The sequence below is a fragment of the Erinaceus europaeus genome, chromosome 7 (assembly GCF_950295315.1).
Source record: "Erinaceus europaeus chromosome 7, mEriEur2.1, whole genome shotgun sequence".
Taxonomy (NCBI): domain Eukaryota; kingdom Metazoa; phylum Chordata; class Mammalia; order Eulipotyphla; family Erinaceidae; genus Erinaceus; species Erinaceus europaeus.
The window spans coordinates 87,828,921-87,845,235 of record NC_080168.1 but is presented as its reverse complement, the minus strand read 5'-3'; positions in this window follow the sequence as shown (position 1 = coordinate 87,845,235).

Genomic DNA, 16,315 nt, shown 5'->3' with positions numbered 1-16,315 from the left:
GGCTGAGTGCTGGTGCACCTGGTTGAGTGCACGTTATAGTGCACAAGGATCCAGGTTCGAGCCCCCAGTCCCCACCTGCAGGGGGAATGCTTTGCAAGTGGTGAAGCACTGTTGCAGGTTATCTCTCTGTCTCTCCTTCTCTATCATCCTCTTCCCTCTCGATTCCTGGCTGTCTCTGTCCAGTAAATAAAAATAAAGATAATAAAAATATTTAAAAAATGATTACACTGAAAAATGTGAAGTTATTGATCAAGAAGTAGTAAAACTTTCTTTCTGGAGGTCAGGTGGTAGCGCAGTGGGTTAAATGCACATGGCGTGAAGCGCAAGAACTGGCATAAGGATCCCGGTTCCAGCCACTGGCTCCACACCTGCAAGGGGGTCGCTTCACAAGCAGTGAAGCAGGTCCGCAGGTGTCTATCTTTCTCCCCCCTCTCTGTCTTCCCCTCCTCTCTCCATTTCTCTCTGTCCTATCCAACAACAATGACATCAGTGACAAGAATAATAATAACTAGAACAACGATTAAAAAAAAAGGGAGAGGGGAAATAGCCTCCAAGATCAGTGGATTCGTGGTGCAGGCACCGAGCCCCAGCAATAACCCTGGAGGCAAATATATGTATATTTTCTTTCTTTCTTTCTTTCTTTCTTTCTTTCTTTCTTTCTTTCTTTATCTCCCTCTCTCTCTCTCTCTCTCTCTCTCTCTCTCTCTGCCAGCTTTTTCAGATGGAGAGTGAGTGACAGAGAGAAAAACATCATAGCACCAAACCTCCTTCAGTGTGGCTGGGTGTTGGGCTCTAACCTGGATTATGTGCATCCAGGAGCTATCTTGCCACTCCTTTCTCTTTCTCTCTCTCCATCTCTCTCTCTCTCTCTCTCTCTCTCTCTCTCTCTCTCTCTCTATATATATATATATATATATATATATATACTTTGTTTTGGGTAGAGACAGAGAAAAATTGAGACGTGAGGAGGAAAGAGAAGAAGAGAGAGACAACTGTAGCACTGTTTCATCACTCTATTAACTTCCCCATGTAGATGGGGACTGGGGACTTGAACCTGGGTCTTTGTGCATTGTAATGTGTAAGATCTATCATATGTGCCACTGCCCGGCTCCACTCATAGTTTCTATAAGTATTTTAAAGAAGGATCCTAGAGATGCAAATATCTTCTTTTACCAATCATTAACTTTTCATATTACTTTTTTTCAGCAACACTGTCTCAAGAGACATTTCTCCCTTTTCCCATTCTGAGCATTCTCTATTGCTCATGGCTCCACCCATTTCTGCCTTTTGCTTTCAACTAGATGGACCAAAGGCGAAGCATGATTTGAAGTAGGTCATTTAGTTCTCTCCCCCAGAAACTTTAATTGGACTTTGGAGAGGTTTGGCCATTTAGCTGGAGATAGGGGGATTTATAAGGAGAACTGAGTATGGATGGCCACATTTGGATCATGAACTGATAAATATCTAGAACCAAGATGGAAGGAGAGGTAGAAAGATAAGACAGAACAAAAGCAGAGATGATCTTGTTGGCTACAGGGGAGAAAAAATGTACCCAACAGTTTTTCCTGGCTCTAGTTCCTCAGTTTTTGCTACATTTTGCTACTTTGATTTGAATGAGCTACCTACATAATCTTCCAATACATTAGTTTTTTTTTTTTTTTAAGGTAGATTTAACTTGGTTGAATCCAATCATCTCCTGACCAATATGTAATCTAAAGCATAGACAAAGTACTGGGAAGGTACAAATCAAGCTTTCAGAAGACTTTAGTGTAGACACCAGAATTTCAGGTTTGTGTGCTGTGTAAATTACATGCCAAGGTAGCAATGGACAAAATCAGTTTCTCTGAGCATACCTAGACACCTTGATAGCAGCTCTGGCTTCCTTGAGAATTCTGATCATTAATGTTCTCTGTGTCTTTTTTCACATATTAGTATTTGGTAGATTATTCAGTTTATTTATTCTTCAGCTTGGTTCTCTTGTGGAGATTTAACTATAATCAGAAGTAGAGGTGACATTCCTTTCTTGTGTATGAATTCCCAGAATTCATAAACAGGGCAAATGAACATCAGAAAACTTAACACCCATACTGAAACAGAAAAGTTCTGTTGCTATAAATAAATACCTTAGGGTTTGATGCCATGTGAGAAGCAAGTATTTTATGTTCTTATATGAAATCTTTGCAATAACCTTCTGAACTTAGTTAAGATTTTCCAGATTAAAATAAATAAAAAGAAAGCAACACACAGTTCAATTACCCTAGTATTTATGAAAATGTGTCCTATGGATTTTAATTATGAAAATATAGTTTCCATATAAATTCCCAATTTAGAAATTTGTGAGTAGTTTTGTGAAGAAAACTACAATACATTGTTAGATCTGCCAAATAGTCATGTAGAAAAAAATAAAAATATGTTTCTTAGGACAAATCAGAAGCATACTTTTAAAGGTGAAAATTGGAGATAGAGAGGGAGAGAGACATAGAGATAGACTACTTATTAAACTTTCCCCCTGCAGATAGGGGACCAGGGGCTTGAACCGGGTCCTTGAGCACTATAATATGAGCGTGTAACCAGGTACATCACCACTGCCGGGCCCCATAGAATTTGAAAACATTTTCATTTGTTTACAGTCAACAGTTTAGGCTGGCTTCCCATTCAGAATAATATTGTTTTATTATTTTTTAAAATTATGTTTATTTATTTATTAGAGACAGTCAGAAATTGAGAGGAAAGGGGAGACAGAGAAAGAGACAGAAAGACACATGCAACCCTACTTCACCACTCACAAAGCTTTCCCCCTGCAGGTGGAGGCCGGGGGCTCGAACCTGGGTCCCTGTGCATTGCAACATGTGCACTCAACCAGGAGTGCCACCGCCCGGCCCCCAGAATAATACCTTTTTCAACTTTATTACAGCCTTTTCTCTGTTTCACTTGTAAAATTAAAGACATAAACATTCATATTTAATTATAAAAATATACACATTTTAATGAGATTTAATATTAATATTTATATGAGCACTGGGGGAGGGGTTTTCCTTTCATTTTCTAATTTGTTTGAAAATTTAAAAATATTTCAACAGCTATTTAACTTTTTCTTTTAAAATTTTCATTTATTTATGTATTTATTTATTTATTTATTTATTTTTCTTTAAAAAATTTCTTTATTGGGGACTAATGTTATACATTCGGCAAAATACAATAGTTTGTACATGCATAACATTTCTCAGTTTTCCATATAACAATACAACCCCCACGAAGTCCTCTGTTATACTTTATGGACCTGTACTCTCTGCCCCCCCCATCCACCCCAGAGTCTTTTACATTGGTGCAATACACCAACTCCAGTTTGGTTTCTACTTGTATTTCTTCTTCTGATCTTGTTTTTTAATTTCTGCCTGAGAGTGAGATCATCCCATATTCATCCTTCTGTTTCTGATTTATTTCACTTAACATGATTTCTTCAAGCTCCATACAAGATCAGCTGAAAACGGTGAAGTCAACATTTTTAATAGCTGAGTAGTATTCCATTGTGTATATATACCACAACTTGCTCAGCCACTCATCTTTTGTTGGACACCTGGGTTGCTTCCAGGTTTTGGCTATTACAAATTGAGCTGCCAAGAACATATGTGTACACAGATCTTTTTGGATGAGTCTGTTGGGTTCCTTAGGATATATCCCTAGGAGAGGAATTGCAGGATCATAGGGTAGGTCCATTTCTAGCCTTCTGAGAGTTCTCCAGACTGTTCTCCACAGAGGTTGGGCCACTTGACATTCCTACCAGCAGTGCAGGAGGGTTCCTTTGACCCCACAAACTCTCCAGCATTTGCTGCTGTTACCTTTTCTGATGTATGACATTCTCACAGGAGTAAAGTAGTATCTCATTGTTGTTTTTATTTGCATTTCTCTGACAATCAAAGACTTGGGGCATTTTTTTTTCCTCCAGGGTTATTGCTGGGCTCAGTGCCTGCACCATGAATCCACTGCTCCTGGAGGCCATTTTTTCCCCTTTTTGTTGCCCTAGTTGTTGCAGCCTTGTTGCGGTTATTATTGCCATTGTTGACGTTGCTTTGTTGTTGGATAGGAAAGAGAGAAATGGAGAGAGGAGGGGAAGACAGAGAGTGTTGTTAATATTCGTCGGCTCTAGCTGGCAGGCTAGCTTCATGGGCGGGTAACAGAGATGCGGAGACAATGGCTGGGCAGGGAAGCTGTATTTCTTTATTCAGGAACAACAATTCATAAACTAAACCAAACTAATCACCAAACAGAACTCTGCTGTCTCTTTGCGGCGGCGCAAGCACTCTCTCTAACTCTGCAACTCAGGAGCCCTCTGAACTCTGGAACTCTCGCGGGGTTCCTTCGGGGCGGGGCCAAGCAGGCCCGTGAAACTAACTGGACTGATCCAATTCTCTTGGCGGGGGAGAACTACCCAATGTAAAGCATACAACAATTCCCCCTTTTCTTTTTAACTAAATGACTATAGTATCAAGGGTGTGGGGTGAACAGAAACATATATCATACAGGCATTTTTAAAAAAGAAACTGGCACAAACATGGAGAAACATGTAAGCAAGTAACAAGAACCAGTGTGCTGCCAAGGGAAGGCCTGGGGGGCCATTTTTTTGCCTCTGTGGGCAAAACTTTATCAGCTTAAAAAAAAACATTTCTTGCCTCTGGGGGGCGTACTTGCCTTGACAGGCATTTGTATGGGGGCGGGCAACGGCCTAGAGTCCCAAAGGTAGCTGGCTGCAATTTACTTACTATGAAACAAAACTTGTTATTAGCATATTTCTAATAGAGAAGGAATTTGAGACTTTTACATATCAACAACGTCTTTTAACCTTTTGTTACACCCATTCAAGATGGAGTCAGGAAAGGAAACCTCAGGCATGAGAATAATTAGCATAGCCATTGTGCGATCTACCATTTCTAATAGAGAAGGTAATCGAGAGTTTTACACATCAACAAGTCTATTTAACCTTTTGTTTAGACCAACTTAGTTAAAATATATTGCTTGTTAACTAATTTTTACCTCAGACTTTAAATGTAAGTTAATTTTATCTTTATGAGAATTACGTCGAAAACCTTTTTCATTTAACTTTGACTAGTAAGAATTTAGCCTTAAAGCTACTGTTTACCAAACTTTAAACATACACATAAACATGGTCATTAATACACAAGGAGAGAAACCTTTGTTATGAAGACATGTCATTTTAAACACGAATTTAAATCTGTACTGTCTTAGTTGTTGGGGGGGGGGGGGGTTTACCATCCGAAGGTGGCTTCCCGCGCAGCTTCACTTTTAGGAATTGCAGGTTGCGATCTCTGCACAAATCTCTGTGTACTCCAGCTCGTCTGCCTTCAGACCGGACCAGCAGCTGGAGATCTCGTGTGCCCAGTTTCGGCAGGGAGCCAGGGGTCCGGGAGGTCCGGGAGGTCCGGGAGGTCCGGGATCGTCCCAGAATTCATAGCAAGAGGGCAGGCGGGCCAGCTTTGTAGAAGGCGTGGGCCTAGGTGCCCAGGGGTGGTGGCCATGATGGGCCACCGCGGCCCTGTCCCATGGCCCTGCCATGTCTGCTGCCCTGCTCGCAGTGGTCGAGCAGCGTGGAGGGATCACGCGTCCAGTGCCCTGCTCCACGCAGTGGAGAGCCGGCTCCTGTGGGCTGGCCTGCGTGCTGGCATTGGGCTCCTGTGTGGTGGCATCGGGCTCCTGCGTGTTGGCATCAGGCTCTAGCGTGTTGGCATCGGGCTCCTGTGCGCTGGCATCAGGCTCCAGCGTGTTGGCATCAGGCTCCTGTGTGTTGGCGTCGGGCTCTTGTGTGGTGGCGTTGGGCTCCTGCGTGTTGGCATCGGGCTCATGTGTGGTGGCGTCAGCCTCCTGCATGCTGGCGTCGGCCTCCTGCAGGCTGCGGGGCTGCGGGGCTGCGGGGCTGCGGGCGCAGTGCGCGGGGTTGTCTGGGCGCAGCCGGCTGGCTGGCTGTTTAACCAGGTGGAAACAGCAGCTCTGCGCCTCGCCTCCCGCCCGCTGGCTATTCCCACTGGCTGTTCTGAGTTCGCCCGAGCGAGTGGAAACCACAGAGTGGTCCAGAGATAAGTGTTCCAGAAACAGCAAAACAGTCTCATGAAGAAAGAGCAGAGGCCTTTGGAGATCTCTTCACAAGCAGAAGAGAAGGCCATAGTGCATAGGTAGCCAAATTGTCTTTACTTATCTGAGAGATGCGCAGGTCAGGTCCACATGGGCGCCATTTGTTCTTAATATTCGTCGGCTCTAGCTGGCGGGCTAGCTTCACGGGTGGGTAACAGAGATGCGGAGACAACGGCTGGGCAGGGAAGCTGTATTTCTTTATTCAGGAACAACAATTCATAAACTAAACCAAACTAATCACCAAACAGAACTCTGCTGTCTCTTTGCGGCGGCACAAGCACTCTCTCTAACTCTGCAACTCAGGAACCCTCTGAACTCTGGAACTCTCGCGGGGTTCCTTCGGGGCGGGGCCAAGCAGGCCCGCGAAACTAACTGGACTGATCCAATTCTCTTGGCGGGGGAGAACTACCCAATGTAAAGCATACAACAAGAGAGAGAGGGGAGAGAAAGATAGACACCTGCAGACCTGCTTCACCGCCCGTGAAGCGACTCCCCTGCAGGTGGGGAGCCGGGGGCTCGAACCGGGATCCTTATGCCGGTCCCTGCGCTTTGCGCCACGTGCGCTTAACCAGTGGGTTAACACTGCGCCACCACCTGACTCTCGACTTGGGGCATTTTTTCATGTGTTTCTCAGCCTTTTGGATCTCTTCTGTGGTGAATATTCTGTCCATGTCCTCCCCCATTTTTGGATGGGGCTATTTGTTTTCTTGTTGTTGAGTTTGGCAAGCTCTTTATATATTTTGGTTATTAGTCTCATGTATGGTATGTAAAGATCTCCCATTCTGTGAGCAGTCTCTTGGTTTGGTAGTGGTTTCTTTTGCTGTGCAGAAGCTTTTTAACTTGATGTAGTCCTGTAGTTTTATACTTGCCTTAGTCTTCCTTGTAATTGGGTTTCATTGAAGATGTCTTTAAAATTTATGCAGAAAAGAGTTCTGCCAACATTTTCCTCTAAGTATCTGATAGTTTCTAGTCTAACAGCCAAGTCCTTGATCCACTTGGAATTTACTTTTGTGTTTGGTGAAATAAAGTAGTTCAGTGTTGGGATATGTGTAAGCTTGATATAGCTTAGGGAGAACTCCCCCCATCCTTGGATGGAGGTCTGAGAAGATACCCCCTTGTGAGTCTCTCTTGCCAAGGTGAGCAAAGGGGAAAAACCATCTCTCAGACTTAGTTCTTCCCTTCTTGACTCTCAAGCCCACAGAAACCTCACTACCTCTCTCCATTAACCACAGGCCACATGGCTGCCTACCTTAAGGTTCATTTACTAAAAGTTCACCTCACCTTCTGATCACAGATGAGAACACACCTTATCACACACTCCATCATACACCTTAGACCCCAGACAATAGAAATTCCAAACAGTATGGCCTTTGATATCCATCTTCTCTCTGTCTCACCCTACTGGTTTAACCCCTATGCTTCTCTCAAATACCTTTGGATAATTAAATTGCTTGTGTCATGGAGAATAACCATCTTGTATCTCATCAATTCCTGTCATACCAGCCCCCTACCATAGGGGCAAGCTGACCTTTAAGAAACCTGTAATTTCTGACATGTTTGAAATATGTTCTTTGTCTGAATTCCTATTTAAGCCCACGTTTTTCTGCCATTAAAGGAGAGTGCCTCCATTCTCCCCGGTGTCTCTTGTTTGTCTTCTTATCATCCCTTGAATGAGCGAGAGAGAGAGAACCAGTCAGGTTTGCCTTCCAGCTGGACCCTACCTCACGAGAATGCCGGCAGTTCAGTTTCATTCTTCTGCATGTTTCAACCCATTTTTTTCCAATACCATTTACTAAAGAGACATCCCTTTCCCCATTTAATAGTCTGGGCACCTTTGTCAAAGATAAGCTATCCATAGGTGTGGAGGCTTAATTCTAGGTTCTCAGTTCTATTCCACTGATCAGTGTGTCCAGTACCAAGCATTCATGTTCCAGTACCAAGCAGTTTTGATGACAAAGGCCCTATAATACAATTTGAGATCTGGGAATGTGATGCCTCCAGTTCTGTTCTTTCTTCTCAAGATTGTTTTGGCAATTCTAAGTCTTCTCTGGTTCCAGATAAACCTTTGTAGCATTTGTTCTATTTTCCTAAAAAATGTGTTAGGGATCTTGATGGGGACAGCATTAAATTTGTAGATGGCTCTGGGTAATATATTCATTTTAATGATGTTAATTCTTCCAACCCATGTACATGGAATATATTTCCACTTCTTTGTGTCTTTTTTTTTTGTAATATACGTATATATATGTGTATATATATATATATATACATATATATACGTATATTACAAATTGTCAATGGCATATTCCAGTGATGGTTTTATATTTCAAATTGTATTTGTGATGATGAATGTCATTGATAATTACAAGGAAGTTCAAGCATTTTTTTTTTTTAACTAGAGTACTGATCAGCTCTGGCTAATGGTGGTGTGGAGGGTGGAGGGCTTGAACCTGAGATTTTGAAGCCTCAGGCATGAGAGTCTCATAGCCATTATGCTATCTCTCCCAGCCCCACCTATACATTCTTTAGAAGCCTCTTACTGTGTTTTGCTTATCAAATCCCTCATCTCTTAATTTTTCGTATGCATGTATGCCTTGCATACTAGTATTGGCTTCTTTCTTATCAACTTACAAGTTCCCCTAAGGAAAAATAACAACTTAGTCCCTTAATTTCCACCTACCTGCAGCATCCTCTTGGTGTTATATAATAATGCTTTATCTTAAAATTAAAAATAAAATGTAAAACTACTTATTAAAGACACTCCTGGAATAGGCAGGAGTGTAAAACCAAAAACACAATGCTTAAAAATAAACCCTTCTCAAACATAATTTCTAGCAGCGGCATCAGTGTGGGAGAAAACGAAAATGAGTTCAATGGTTTTACTCAGTTTCCACCTCCATAGATGGGAGACTGCAATATTTACTGCCTTGTAGTATTTGTTCTGTTTTGGTTCCCCTGAAAACAGTCATGAGACTCTTTTCATGCAAACATTTAACTCAGAAAGCTCTGCTGACTTAGTGGTTGGACTAACACCAGACCTTGTTCGATTTAACAGGAATTTAAAAAGTATTATATAAGTATCCTAGTGCAAAGTCTGCTCATCAAAGTCTGTTTTATTTCTGTATTTGAACACTGCTCAGTTCTGATGGCACTGGGATTTGAACCTAGGAACTTTGGCTCTTCAGGCATAAAAAAAATCTTTTAGCCATAACCATATGCTGTCTCCCCAGCCCTAATTATCACACTTTCATTCTCAAAGTTTTGTGGCTTCAAGAAACCTATGGCATCTCTTTCTCTGACTGCTCATCACAAAATCAGTATTCCCCTAAAAACTGCCCCCCCCCCCCATCCTTGGGAAAAGTAAGACGCTTACACCTTCCTTTCCTCTCCCGGATGTTTTGTGTGCCTTATCTGGTCTGAGAGAAACTGTGCGCCCCTCACTTGCAGAGTTACCAGAGACACTTGTCAGCTGCTGACACAGTCCCGGCACTGGAGGTGAGCTGGCAGGGGAGGTGGTATTCTTGCCTGGTCAGGCCACAACCCTCGCTGCAAAGGCCTCCTCTTACACATCTTGGCACCATCTCTGGGCTGCCCTGGGTCGAGTCACGAGGCTGAGGAGACCCTGGGTGGGCCCAGCTTAGCGTCAGGTGCGGGAGGCCTGCTAGTTCACTTGGGGCTGATCCAACATCCAATTCACTGAAGCTACGAAGGTCAAGCTCCCCTTGGAAGTAGTCCACAGGTAGACCACGGCCAGTGCCCCAAAAAGTTGTCCTAGCAAGATCAGATTGGGTTATGAGAGGACAGACCTGTGGCCTGGCAGTCTCTTTATGTCTTTTTCAATTTTCTTGAGTAGTGACTCATAATTTTCAGTATACATATATACAGTATATATATTTCTTTCACTTCTTTGGTTAGGTTTATTCCTAGATATTTTATTGTTTTGCTGCTATAGTAAAAGGAATTCATTTCTGAATTTCAACTTCTTCTACCTTAGTGTTTGCAAAGAGGAATGCCACTGACTTTTGAATGTTAATATTGTAGCCTGACACCTTACTGTATTGACTGATGATTTCCAAAAGCTTCTTGCTGGATTCCTTAGGGTTTTTTTTTTTTTTTATGTATACTTTCATGCCATCTACAAATAGGGAGAGTTTGACTTCTTCTCTTCCAAGCTTCCAAGCTTCTCTTCCTTTAAATCCTTGCTCCTGCCTGATTGCTATGGCAAGAACTTCCAATACTATGTTGAATAGTAATGGTGATAGTGGCCAGCCCTGTCTAGTACCTGATCTGAGGGGAAATGCTTCCAGTTTTTCACTATTGAGTATGATGTTGGCTGTAGGTTTGCTATATATAGACTCCACTATCTTCAGGAATTTTCCATCTATTCCCATTTTTTGTAGTGTTTTGATCATAAAGGATGTTGTATTTTGTCAAAGGCTTTCTCTGCATCTATTGATATGACCATGTGGTTTTTGGTCTTGCTTTTATTGATGTGGTAAATCCCATTGATTGACTTACATATATTAAACCAACCTTGCATCGCTGGAATAAACCCCACTTGGTCATGATGAGCAATCTTTTTAATATACTTCTGTATCCAGTTGGCTAGAATTCTGTTCAATATTTTAGCATCTATCAGAGATATTGGTCTGTAGTTTTCTTTTTTGGTTGTGTCTCTGTCTGCTTTTGCTATAAGAGTGATGTTGGCTTCATAGAAACTGCAAGGGAGTATTCCTGTGTCTTCAATCTTCTGGAAGACTTTTAAAAGTAGAGGTATTAACTCTTCCTTAAAGATTTTGTACAATTCATTTGTAAAACCATCAAGTCCAGGACTTTTATTATTGGAAGGGTTTGGATAACTGTTTCAGTTTCATTGGCTGTGATGGGCCTGTTCATATTATCTAGTTCCTCTTTATTTAATTTTGGAAGTATGAAGGTATCTAGGAAATCGCCCTTTACTTCCAGGTCTCTATCTTGGCGGCATATAGTTGTCCATAGAGCCTTCCATGATATGTTGAATTCCTGTGGTGTCTGTTATGATATCTCCTCTTTCATTCACAATCTGATTTATTTGGGTCTTTTCCCTTTTTTGTTTTGTGAGTCTGGCTAAAAGTTTATTGATTTTCTTCACTCTTTCAAAGAACCAACATTTACTTTCGTTGATCTTTTGTATGGTTTTCTTATTTCCAATGTCATTCATTTCTGCCCTAACTTTAGCTATTTCTGTCTTCCTGAATGCTTTAGGGTTCCCTTGTTCTTTTTACCCTAGGACTCTAAGGTGTGCAATCAGGTTGTTTATTTGTGCTTTTTCTTGTTTCCTAATGTGTGCTTGTATGGCTATGAACTTCCCTCTCAGTACTGCCTTAGCTATGTCCCAAATATTTTGATAGCTTGTGTCTTCATTTTCATTGAACTCTAGAAACATTTTGACATAATCCTTTATTTCCTCTTTGACCCAGTAGTTGTTAAGTAGTGTACCATTGAGCTTCCACATTTTGGGACTGTTACTAATTTTTTGTTGATTGTTAAGTGTTAGTTTAATTCCACTGTGGTCTGAGAATGCTTGGGATGATTTCAATGCTTTTGAATTTGCTGATTCTGGCTTTGTGGCCTAACATATGGTGTATCCTTGAGAATGACCCATGTGGACTTGAGTAGAATGTGTATTCCAGTTTCTTGGGGTGAATGATTCTGAAAATGTCCAATAATTCTAGTTTATCTATCTCCTTATTTAGCTCCCTCATGTTTTCATTGATTTTCTGCCTGGATGATCTGTCAAGTTGAGAGAATGGGGTGTTGAAGTTCCCTATTATTACTGTGTTGCTATTAATATATTGCTGAGCTCTTTCAGTAGAAGTTTAATGTATTTAGATGGCTTCTCATTGGGTGCATAGATGTTAATAATTGTTTTTTTTATTTATAAGATGTTAATAGTTGTTAAGTCCTCTGAGCATTAAGTAATGTCCATCTCTATCTTTTTAAATTTTATGTATTTTAAAGTCTATTGTGTCAGATAGGAGAGTAGCTGTTCCTATCCTTTTTTGTGGGCCATTGGCTTGTATGATAGTTTTTCATCCTTTCACTTTGAGTCTGTGTTTGTCTTGTTGAGTTAGGTGGATTTCCTGTAGACAGTATATTGTTGGGGTGTGTTTTCTGATCCATCTTCCTACTCTGTGCCTTTTAATAGCTGAGTTCAGGCCATTGACATATATTGATATCATAGACTGAAGGTATTTTAATGCCATTATTGCATATTTTTAGAATGTTCTCATATATAGCCTATTTATGGTGGTCTGACTATTTATAAGAGACCTTTCAGAACTTCTTTCAGAGCAGGCTTGGTGACAGTTGATTCGTTCAACTGTTGCTTGTCTGAGAAGGATTTTATGCCTTCATCTAGTCTGAATGAGAGTCTAGCAGGATACAGCAGTCTTGGTTTAAAGCCTTTCTCATTGAGCACTGCATAGATATCTTGCCATTTTCTTCTGGCCTGTAATGTTTGTGTGGAGAAGTCTGCTGCTAATCTTATGGGTTTTCCTCTGTAGGTGACTCTGTTTTTCTCTTGCAGTGTTCTGGATCCTTTCTTTATCCTTATTTTTTTCCATTCTAAATGTGATGTGTCTTGGTGTGTTTAAGTCTGAGTTAATTCTGTTTGGGACCCTCTGGGCTTCTTGAACCTTTCTGTATGTCTTTGATGTTGTGTAGACTAGAGAAGTTCTCAGTTATTATGTTCTGAAGAATGCTTTCTCTCCCCCCCTCTTTCTTCCACTGTTAAGCCAATAATGCTTATATTATTTCTTTTGAAGTCATCCCATAGGTCTCTTTTTGTTTCAGTATCTCTTAGTCTCTTTTTGAGATCTCTTACTTCTTTTTAGTTGTCTTTAGTTCATCCTCGATCTTGCTAATTCATTCTTCAGCCTCATTTATTCTATTCTCTCTCCCCTCTACTGTTTTCTGTAGTCCATCAATGTTGTTATACCCTGTTCTGATACTGTTTTAGCTTGTTCAGCTAGTTGTGCTCTTAGCTTAGCTATTTCAGCTTTCAGCTCTCTAATAGCCTTGAGATAATTAGTGTTTTCTTCCAGAGTCTCATTTGTTGTTTCTGCATTTCTGATGACAATTCTTTCAAACTCTTTACGTACTCCTGTGACTATTTCCTTAATAACTGTTTGGATGTTGACCTCACTATTTTGTGCTTCACCCTTTCAGGGGCTTTTAGTTGGAATCTTGTCCTGGTTCATATGTCCAATATATCTTCCTGTTAGTTTAATCATTCTATATAGTATGTCATGAGGCCCCTCTGTCAGTACTTTTCAAATTACTGATCACTCTTGCCTGGATTGACTTGTGTCCAAATAAGGTATTGCAGTTGTGCAAATAACAGTTTTTCAAATATTATTTCAATCCCTGAGTTGGAGCATAGAGGTTGTTAAAAGCCTCTTTTGTTCTTTTCTTCCCTTTAGAAGAGAGAAAGAAAGCTATGGGAGCCTGAGGGTTTTTAAAGTATAGGTATGCTTCTTAGCTTAATCACTGACTCCTGACCAAGAGATAAAGCAGGGTCAGGGAAAGATAGCACAGTGGTTATACAAAGAGACTCTCACACCCCTAGAATCCAAAGCTCCAGGCTCAATTCAGCTTTTCTGCCAAGCTGGGCAGCACTGTTGTGCCCTGTGAGTTTCCAAACAATTCCCGTTTATAGTCTGTAGGTTCTGAGGCAATTATTCACCATGTTCTCATCAGGATAACAATGTGGAAAGCTCCCACTATACATCCCCACTGCTAGGCCACTGAGGTTTAGCTCTTCTCCTGAGTTTCCTGGTCAACCCTCTGTTCCCAGATATCAGCATAGTGCCTCTCTCCTGCCACTCCAGCCTCTGAGGACAGTATCAATGGAGACTCACAGTTGCATTTGGTGAGTCTTAAGGGAGTCCTCTCCTCCCTTCAGCAGTCTTTTTGTTGGTTAAGCAGACTGGAGGTAGTGCCATAACTGGTAAACTGCTGGACTGTTGCTAGCTGCTCAGTCTCTCCTTAGGCTCCTCCCTGTCCATGATTCACAAATGTTTGCACTCACCTGTGGTTTGCTGGGTGCCTGAAGTCATTCTAGTCCTCCCTTGTTGCAGTCACAGGTAGTCTCCTTTGGTATTCCTAGTTGACTGAGGGGAGGAGAGGAAGCAACCTCTTTATTTATTTATTTTTCTGACAGAGACAGAGAAATCAAGACAGAAAGGCGAGATAGAGGGGGAAGAGAGAGACACCTGCAGCACTACTTCACAACTTGTGAAGCCTCCTCACTGCACATAGGGTTAGGGGCTTGAAACCAGGTCCTTGAGGATTGTAACACAGATACTCTACTCTTCAGTCCCCCCCCCCACTTTTTTTTCCTATAGTTGAGTAATTACAATGATGCTTTAAATAATTCTGTTTCTCATACAAACCTACTAATATGGATAAAATAATGGTTAAACTTTATAAACAATTCAGAAAGTGTTCACAAGTTCAGAAGCTAAGCAGAGGTCTGAATTTAGCCATATTTTTCCTAAAGAAATATAATTAATGAGTGTAGAATAAGTACCACATATGAATATAAAAGAAATTTTTAGAAAACTCTAGATTAAGACATTTTTGAAAAATAATTGAGGAGCTAATAATTTTGCTAGATGTCAAAATGTCTCTCTCAGTTGGATAATTTTTATGATTACTTAATGTACTTAAAAATAACCAATATGCTTTTTATTGCTCACTATAACTAAATAGCAGCCCAATGAAACTCTTTTTTTTCCTTAGGCTCCTCCAGGAGATTGACCTCTATCTGTACCTTTTGTATTTCTCCTCTCATTTTCTCTAGATTTTAGTCATCTGTTTACTCTCCACCCACTCCCATCTGGTTTCTAAGTCTATTATCCTGTCAGAAATGCTGTTATCAAGGTTAAATACTCCAATGAGTCTTTATCCTACTTAGCGTCTTGATATCACTCAATAGAACTGATTATTCTCTCTTTAAAATAATACTAGGGTGAGGAGATAGCATAGTGTTTATGCAAAAAGACTTTCATACCTGAGGCTCCAAAGTACCAGGTTCAACACCCCCTAATCCAGAATTAAGCAGTGTTTAATAAATGGCATTTTATTTATTTATTAGAGGGAGGGAAACGGAAGACCAGAGTGACTTTCTGGCATATACACAGCGACAGAGGTTGAATCTGAGACCTCAAATGTGTTAAGTCTTATGCTCTCCCAGCTGAGCCATTTTTCTATCCCAATGCTCTTCACTTAGAAAATCTTCTCTACTATCTTCTGGAACATTTCCTGACATTGTTAGTCTCTTCAAATATCTTTCATCAGCATTTCCTCTTTTGCTAAATGCTGAAGACCTTTGGCACTTGGCTATCTTCCTAACCTATTTCTGGATGATTTCCTTCCTTCCTTCCTTCCTTCCTTCCTTCCTCCTCCCTTCCTTCCTTCCTTCCTTCCTTCCTTCCTTCCTTCCTTCCTTCAAACTTCCTTCCTTCGAACTTCCTTCCTTCCTTCCTTCCTTCCTTCCTTCCTTCCTTCCTTCCTTCCTTCCTTCTTGCTGTTGTTGTTGCATAGGACTGAAAGAAATAGATAGAGGATGGGAAGACAGAGGGGGGAGAGAAAGATAGACAACTGCAGACCTGCTTCACCACCTGTGAAGCAACCACCCTGCAGGTGGGTAGCTGGGGGCTGGAACTTGGATCCTTATACCGGTCCTTGTGCTTTGTGCCATGTCTGCTTAACCTGCTGCGCTACTGCCTGCCCCCTGATTCTGTTCATTTCTGTATCTATCTTGTATCTGCAGACATTTCCAAAGTTTTATAAATGTTGCCATCACTCTGATCTCAGGTCCAAATGCACACATTTCAACTGCTTCTGTCAACTCTACTCAGGAATTTCAAACCTAACTTTTACAATATAGAAATTTACACTTTCATGGTCTGGGAGGTAGTGCAGTGGCTAAGGCACTAGACTCTCAAGCATGAGGTCCTGAGTATTAATAAATTAAAAAATATTTTTAAAAATAAAAAAACCAGAAATTTACACTTTCTCCATATTATATCTGATCTAAATTTACTCTTTCCTATCTTGGTAAATGTCATTATTTACAAAATTCAGAAACTTGGGATTTTTTTCCTTGGCACCCACCCTTCTTATC